This window comes from Tursiops truncatus, chromosome 7, assembly GCF_011762595.2.
Source record: "Tursiops truncatus isolate mTurTru1 chromosome 7, mTurTru1.mat.Y, whole genome shotgun sequence".
In the NCBI taxonomy this organism is placed as follows: domain Eukaryota; kingdom Metazoa; phylum Chordata; class Mammalia; order Artiodactyla; family Delphinidae; genus Tursiops; species Tursiops truncatus.
The window spans coordinates 112,820,356-112,828,558 of record NC_047040.1 but is presented as its reverse complement, the minus strand read 5'-3'; the positions used below and the strand labels follow the sequence as shown (position 1 = coordinate 112,828,558).

The window sequence follows — 8,203 nt, the reverse complement described above, 5'->3', positions numbered from 1 at the left end:
TGTTACCCATTCCTCCGTCCCCAATTCCTCTGTCCCTAAGCAGACACTGATCTGATTTTTTTTTTAACTGAAGCATAGTTAATTTACTATGTTGTGTTAGTTTCAGGTGTACAGCACAGTGATTACGTTATACGTATATATATTCTTTTTCAGATTCTTTTCCCTTAAGGCTTATTACAAAATATTGACTATAATTCCCTATGCTACACAGTAAGTCCTTGTTGGTTATCTATTTTATATATAGCAGTCTGCATATGTCAATCCCAACCTCCCAATTTATCCTTTCCCCACCCCTTTCCCTTTTGGTAACCATAAGCTTGTTTTCTATGTCTGTGAGTCTGTTCATGTTTTGTATATAAGTTCATTTGTATCAAATAATTTCTTTTTAAATTGTCTTAAAATAGTGTCTTTCGTTATTATGTGATTGGTGAGGGCTACTGACATTCCTTAGAACCACTGATGTCTGTGAGATGATGCTACCTCTTTCACTTCGGTTAAGAAACCCACAAGGGGACTTCCCTGGTGGCACAGTGGTTAAGAATCCGCCTACCAATGCAGGGGACACGGGTTTGATCCCTGGTCCGGGAAGATCCCACATGCCACGGAGCAACTAAGCCCATGAGCCACAACCACTGAGCCTGCACTCTGGAGCCCGCGGGCCACAACTACTGAAGCCCGCGTGTCTAGAGCCCATGCTCTGCAACAAGAGAAGCCACCGCAATGAGAAGCCTGCGTACCACAATGAAGAGCAGTCCCGGCTCGCCACAACTAGAGAAAGCCCGCGCGCAGCAACGAAGACCCAACGCAGCCAGAAAAGAAAAAAGAAAAAGAAAAAAAAAGAAACCCACAAGGCATCTTGAGAAAAGTTCTTTCAAGGGCTGGCCCTGAGATGGAAGGAAGCCCGACCAACATTTGCTGGATCTCTGAGCCCTGCTGATTTTGCTGCCTGCTCTCCACCCCAAAGCCCTTCCATTCTCTCCCCTCCCAGGACGACTGCATCAATGTCCCTTGGTCCCTTTCCCCAGGTCTTTCCTTTCCTAATCTACCCTGCACTTGGAAATCTTTCAGAGCCCTTACTGCTCTGAGGCAACACAGGGGCCAGTGGGAGTACCACCCAGACAGGGATTAGAGGGTAGAAAAAAGCAAGGGCTGTATCTCCTTCATCTTTTCATCTCTGAAGTTCATGGTACATGGTAGAAGCTCAACAGAGCCGAATGAATGAATACATGTGTGTTCATGAATGTACCCACTAGCCAAAGAGTTTTGGTCCTTCCACACTTGACTCCCTCCCCACTGTGTCCTCTAGGGTAGCCCTAAGAGGGAAAAGGATTTTCGCTGGTTGCTTCTGTGGGAAGGGCTTCCAAACATCTCCCAACTTTGCACAAATCCCCTGTGTGAGTCTCTGTATTGCTTCATCCCACAACGTTGTCTGGGAAGGGGTTGAAGATTTGGGCTATAAATCAGAAATGATTGCTGGTCTTTGGCCCGCCTGGCATCCTCCCTCTGTGTACCTGTCCTCCTATTGGTGCCTCTTCAGGTGCCATCGTTATGTTGCTTAGTTCTCCTATAGAAGCTGGTTCTTTGGAGAAGATCTGGTAAGTTTATTCACCGTGGTAAGGAGTATCCCCTAGCAAGGGTCTGTGTCAGCCCTCTCAGGTGTATCTGCACTGTAATGACAGACACAGCCTAAAGTCATGGGACTCGCTCTTGACTTCACAGTGTCACTGGTCCCAGAGAGCCTGTTGGGAGGTAGACTGGGATGGAAGGAGCGGGCGAGACTGAGGGCCATCTCAGGACCCCTGGAAGAGTAACACAGGATCAATCTCCTTTGGGCATTGGCCCTTGTTCTTCTGACGCCTTCTTAGCCACGGCCCACCCCTCACTTACTAAATCATCTTGTGTCCTTCAGTTGTCGCCAAATCTGCGTGTCTCCTGATGAAAGTGCAGATTCCTTGAGGGTAGGAATTGGGTGTCTCACTTCTTTCTAGTGTGTCAAAGTGCTAGCTCCTGGGCTTTGTGGCCAAGCCACAAAATGACATACCTGGCGGGCTACCTCAGAGCCCTTTTCTAGTCTTTTCTGTCTCTTCTCTGTGTGGCGGATTGTGTGTTTCCAAAAGTAGCCCCAGCACCGTTTCTGCCCCCACATGCTCTTCAGAATCTTGCCTTTTCCCATCGAGAAGCAAAGTCTAGTTTTCCTGCCCTTGCATCTAGGCAGAACTTTGGGTCTCAATGAAAAGCATGCAGCCAAGTGATGCTGGGTGACTTCCAAAGTTTCCTAAAAAGCGATAGGGTTTCTGCCTGGCTATCTTTTGTGATGCCTACCCTGGGAACCCAGCTACCACTACGCTGTGAGGAAGCCCACGCTAGTCTCAGTACTGAGACCACATGGAGAGGTCCAGACCAAAAGGAACTGAGGCCCGCAGCCCCCAGCCGGCATGTACAGCAGGCAGTGTGAGGGGGCAAGTCTTCAGATGACCCCAGCGCCAGCCTTGGAGTCTTCCAGCTGAGGTCCCCACACTGTGAAGGGGAGACAAACCGGCCTCATGATGCTCTGTCCAAAACCCTGACCCACAGGATCTTTGTGCATAATTAATGGTTGTTTTACACCGTTGAGTTTGAGGGTGATTTGCTACACAACCCTAGTAACTGGAACACTGTGCAAAGATGCACAAGCCACTTCTCTTTGCGCCTGGCTTTTCTTGTCAACAGGTTTCTTTTATAGAAAGAAAAGAGAGAATCGGAGCACTGCTTCCCCCCTTCCCTCCCCTCACTGACTCTCCCTCAGCCCTTCTATTCCCACCCCCCCACCCCAGCTTTATTGGGGTAGAATCGGTGTATCAAAATTGTACCCACTTAATGTGTACAATTTGGCGAGTTTGGACATATGCATACACTCATATTGCCATCGCCACGATCCAGATAACAAATATGCCCATCACCCCCCAAGTTTCCTTGTGTCCCTTTCTTTTCTGTGTGGTAAGAACACTTACCAAGGGATCTACACTCTTACACTTTTAAAATAATTAATTAATTAATGTTTGGCTGCGTTGGGTCTTCGTTGCTGTGCGCGGGCTTCTCATTGCGGTGGCTCCTCTTGTTGTGGAGCACAGGCTCTAGGTGCACGGGCTTCAGTAGTTACAGCACACAGGTTCAGTAGTTGTGGCTCGCAGGCTCTAGAGTGCAAGCTCAGTAGTTGTGGCGCATGGGCTTAGTTACTCCACAGCATGTGGGATCTTCCCGGACCAGGGCTCGAACCCGCGTCCGCTGCATTGGCAGGTGGATTCTTAACCATTGTGCCACCAGGGAAGTCCCTTCCTTCTTTTTTAAGGACGTTATTCCATAGTATGTTTACACCACAGTTTCTTTATGCATTTCATCTGATCACGTACATTTGGGTCGTTCCCCTATTTTGATTACTGGGAGTAACGCTGCGATGAACATAGGAGTGCGGATATCTTTTCAAGGTCCTAATTGCAATCTTTTTGGATACATACCCCAAAGTGAGATTGCTGGATCATATTCTATTTTTAATTTTTTGAGAGACCACCATACTATTTTTCATAATGGTTACACTATTTTGTACCATTTTAATTTTACTCAACATTACTTGTGCACTGACATTCCCACTGTCAGCGCACTAGGGTTCCATTTTTTCTACTGCCTCGCCAACACTTGCTAACGTTTGTTTTTTTGATGATAGCCACCCTAACAGGTGTGAGGCGATATCACCTTGTGGGTATTTTTGGTTTTTTTTTCCGGCTGAGCAGCATGTGGGATCTTAGTTCCCTGACCAGGGATCAAACCTGTGGCCCTTGCATTGGAAGCGTGAGGAGTCTTCACCACTGGACCACCAGGAGGTCCCTTGCCTTGTGGTTTTGATTTGCATTTCCTGGATGGTGAGTGATGTTGAGCATCTTTTTGTATAACTGTTGGCCATCAGTATGTCTTCTTTGGTGAAATGTATATTCAGGCCCTTTGCCCATTTTTTAATCAGGTCATTTGTATTTTTGCTATTGAGTTTTAGGAGTCCCTTACATATTTTGGAAATGAACTCCTCGTCAGTATATGGTTTGCAAGTATTTTCTCCCATTCCATACGCTGCTTTTCCACACTGTGGATTGCTTCCTTTGCTGTGCAGAAGCTTTTTTGCTTAAAGTAGTGCCATGCATCGATTTTTGGTTTTTTTGATCCTTCAGTCCGTCTTCCTATCAGTGCAGCCCCACTTCCTCAGGGAAGCCTTCTCGGCGCCCCCAACTGCTGCCTCCTGCTAGTTCAGGTCACCCATCGTAAGCTCTTAGAGCACTTGGTATTTTTTCTTTACCCAGTTTGCGATTATGTATTTGTCTGTGGTTATTCATGAAACATTAAGCTCCATGAGGGGAAGGATCTCGTTCATTCCACTCACTGTGAGGTCACATCACTTAGAATGGTACCCGGCACACAGAAAATTGCTGACTGAACGAACTGGCACTCCCCCAAGGTCACACATTTAGCTCTAGACCTGGGGCCAGGACCTTGTGTCCAGTGTTCACGTCTCTGCTCTGCCAGTTTGCCTCCACTCCAAAACTTGTTGTTTTCGTTCGGTGCCCAGACTTCTGACCATCTAGAGATCAAGGCGTGACGTTTACACTCTCTCCTCAAACCAAAAGATTCCATCTTCTTCTCAACAGCCACCTTCTTGCCAAAATAAGCCAGGAAAGGTTATGAGAGTGCCTGGATTCCAGCAGGAGTGGAGCGGGTCTGAGAAGAAAAACAGAGAAAAGGAACTATCCCCAAATGTCGATTTGTTTAAACTTCTTCGCCAACTTAACAACACAAGGAAACCAACAGAGACAAGCTTGTAATGAAGTAATCAGCCAACGCTGCTAATATTCCAGTAACATGAAATGATTCTGCACATTTCATGGGGTAGATATGAATGGGGTCACTAAAATATGGCCAAGGAAGGGAGGGAGAGTTTACTTTTTCTGTCTCCTTAGTCTGTGTCTGAAAGCTCAGCAGGAATTTAAACAAATAGCATGGAGGAATGGTGAATCTGATCAGATTTAAAGAGAAAGTCCCTTCCAAACTTCTCTTCCCTTTAATAAATACATTGAGTTCTGCAAGTTTTGCTTTTGTAAAAACACTGCAGGTTTTTTTTTTCCCCCCAAATCTGGAGAGCCTATTTGAGAAATTGCATCAAATTGTTGTGATAGTGTTCTGCATATATATATATTTCTAGATCAAGAAGAAATTGTTCTGTCATGTAAATGAATGTAAGGAGAATAAAAGGAAGGTAGGTAATAGGGAAGATAATGTTCCCTCCTTGATTAAAAAGTGAAAAATAAAGTTAGAGGAGGGTTAATGGCAAATGGAGAGAGCTACTGAGAAAAAGGGATTACATCAGTAAGATAGGCTGGTGAACGGAGGGTAGAATTGGGCCTCTGAGAACTTGGTCCCCCTGCATTCTAGACAAGATCTAACCGTAGGAAGAAGGGCTGAAGGGAGAGAGCTGCTCTCACCCCCACCCCCTACAGGGTGAATTTAGTTGAGCTAATGGTTCAACTAAACCTACTGAACTCGTGCAAGATGGCAGTTCAGTGCTCTGGCCTTGGACAAGTTCCTTCACTTCTTTAAGCCTCATCCTTCTCACCTGTAAAATGGGGGAGAAGAAAACCTACTTCACAGAGTTTTGTAGGTTAAATAATGTAAAAGAAATATAACGCGTCACCCAGCACATCGTAAGTGCTCCACAGACGTTAGAGAGAAAAACAAAAAACCTCCCTCAGTGAGGCACTCTTTGGGGGAGGACCCTCAGCCCTAGAGAGGCTGGGGGCCAGCGATGGTTGGGGGACACTTCAGCCAGCTGCCCCCCGCCGCGCTTCTCCAAGAGGGGCAGCTCGGTGCTGGGCTGCGGTGCGGCCTGAGGGCCCAGGGCTCGTCACCTAGTTTGCTTAAGCAAGTTCTTTCACACACACACCCATACACACTTTGGCCCGAAAATTCAGTGAGGTTTTTTCTTCCTTCTTCCTCTGTTGTTGTTGGGTTCTGATTACTTCCATCTGGTTGCGGCAGCTTGACTGGAGTCTCTAAAAACAAAACAAAACAAACAAAAACCCTTCCTACCAAACACACAGGCACCGAACCTAGAAGGCTGCTTCGCTTCTCACCAGCAGGCGCCCAGAGGGCGACTCGCGCAAGTCGCGGCGGGGGGTGCGCAGGCCGCACCCCGGCACCTGCGCTCGCCGCTGGCCGCCAGAGGGTCGGCGCAGAAACAGCCCCCCTAGAGCCAGCCTCCCTCCCCGCCGCCCTCCCGTCCCCCGCTTCCGCCCCGGCGCCCGGAGAAGCGGGCGCACTGGGAACGGCGACCCGGGCATCTCCCGGCAGAGGGGAAGAGGGAGGCGGGGAGGGCGGGGGATTTCAGAGATTGAAAACAGAGCCTTCCCTGCGCCTCGGCTCCGGAGCTCATCTGACTTGAGTTAGCGACGCAACCCCCCCGCCCCCGCCCCCAGCGCCTTAAAAAAAGTGTTGGAGACTGGCGCGCTCCTTCGTTCCCTGCTCGAACTTTCTTCGTAGGTGTGCTCTCTCTCCCAGGCGCTGGGGAGGAGGGTCCTCGGCCGCCCCTCCCCTCCGGGTCCCTCGGGTCCCCTCCGGGCGGGGGCGCGCGGCGCGGGCGGGGGCCCGGCGCCCGGTGTGCTGCAGCCGTGCGCGCGGGGGCGCTGCGCCGTGCGGGCGCGCGGCGGGCTGGAGCGCGGGAGTGCCGCAGCTCGCCAGCCGAGGCAGCAAGGCTCCGCGGACTTTTTTTCAAACTCCCATCAATGAGTCTTCGAGGAGGAGCAGGAGGCGGTGGCGGCGGCGGCGGACGCGAAGGAAGGCGAGGAAGAGCCGGAGGAGCGGGAGGAAGGAGCGCGGGCCGCGCGGCGCGCCGGGGCCTCGGGGAGCTGCTCGCTCGCCGGCGGTAGGGTGGCCCGGCCCCCGCCCGCCTCTCGGTCCCCTCCCCTGCCTGGCCCGCCCCGCCCCGGCCGGACTGAGTCCCGGCACACGGCAGCCCGCGGCGGCTCGCCGCGCCAGCCAAGTTGGGATGGGGGCCCGCAGGCACCGCTCGGCGCCCCGGAGGCCACCTGCGTGCTAGAGGCAAACTTTTGTCTCCCTCGGTAAAGTGGCTTTGGCCTTCTTTTGCTTGCTTTTCGTCGCGAAGTGCCCCCTACTCCGGCCGACCCCGGGCCGAGGGGATGCTGCGCCGTCTCGGAGGGTCCCTCGGCCGGGTATCCGCGCCACGGCATGGGGATCCGGGCACCGGGCTAGCGGGCGGCCCGGGTACGGGTTCCGGCCACGCCGGGCGGGGACGTAAGGGGGGTCCGGGGAACTCGTGGCCGGGGGGCGATTTTGCATCTCCCTTCCCACCTGGGGGAAAGAGCCAGTCTTCTTGGGGTGCGCAGCGAGCCGGCCTCCACCCCGTCTCCACAGCCCGGGGCTGTTTTCTCGGGAGGTGGGGGTAGCGCCGGAGGCTGGGGTGCTGCGAAGCTCCAGAGGTGGGCGGTGGGAGTGTGTCTCCGGGTAGTGTGCCGGGGGTGGAGGGGCTGCAGCCACAGCCGCTGCGAACTTCTAACTGCACTTCTCGGCGCAGCCCGTCCCGAGCCCTGCCTTTCTTTCTTTCTCGCTCCTTCCTCCCCCTCGTCAGGCCCTGTTGCCCCCTCCCCCTCGGTCAGGCTCTTCCCTCCGGCCTCCCTCCTCGCTTCTCTCCTCCGCCTCTATTGCCCTCCGCCCCGAGAGCCGCTTGACTTCCCGGAGGGATCCGCGCGTAATCCCTCGCCCTTTCCTCGGGTCCCCCCAACCCCGCACTTTCTTCCCCGCCCCCACTCATCTTCCCCCCCCCCCCCCGGCAATCTCTCAACAAGTATATTTGCTGAGGAATTTGAAAAATCCACTACTGCAACTTGATCTGTGTGTGATGGATGGGGAGAGGCGCGGAGAGAGTTGGGCGCCAATCCTATTAAGGGTTTAGAAAGGGGAGCGTTTTCCCCGGACGGGGGCGGGGGGGCGTGTAGAGGGGGGAGGAGGAAGGGGCGCGTGCTTGTGTGTGTGAGTGTGAGCGCGCCCGCCGCGTCGGGGAGCTGGAAGTCCACCCATCTCGGCGCCGTTTCAGCCCAGCAGTAATTGCTGTCATTTCCTAGGAAACCCGACTTTTTCTGCGCGGGGAGCTCGGGATGGAGCCCGCGCGCTT

At 52.5% G+C, this 8,203-nt stretch overlaps 1 protein-coding gene across 1 annotated transcript in view; it reads left to right on the top strand.

Annotated features, from left to right (window-relative positions):
• Nucleotides 1-6,748: 6,748 nt before the first annotated feature.
• Nucleotides 6,749-8,203, top strand: part of GLI2 (GLI family zinc finger 2) — a 248,445-nt gene continuing 246,990 nt past the window's right edge. The window contains exon 1 of the mRNA XM_033860329.2: nt 6,749-7,133. The gene's annotated coding sequence lies outside the window, so the exon portion shown is untranslated. The remainder of the gene's footprint in view (nt 7,134-8,203) is intronic.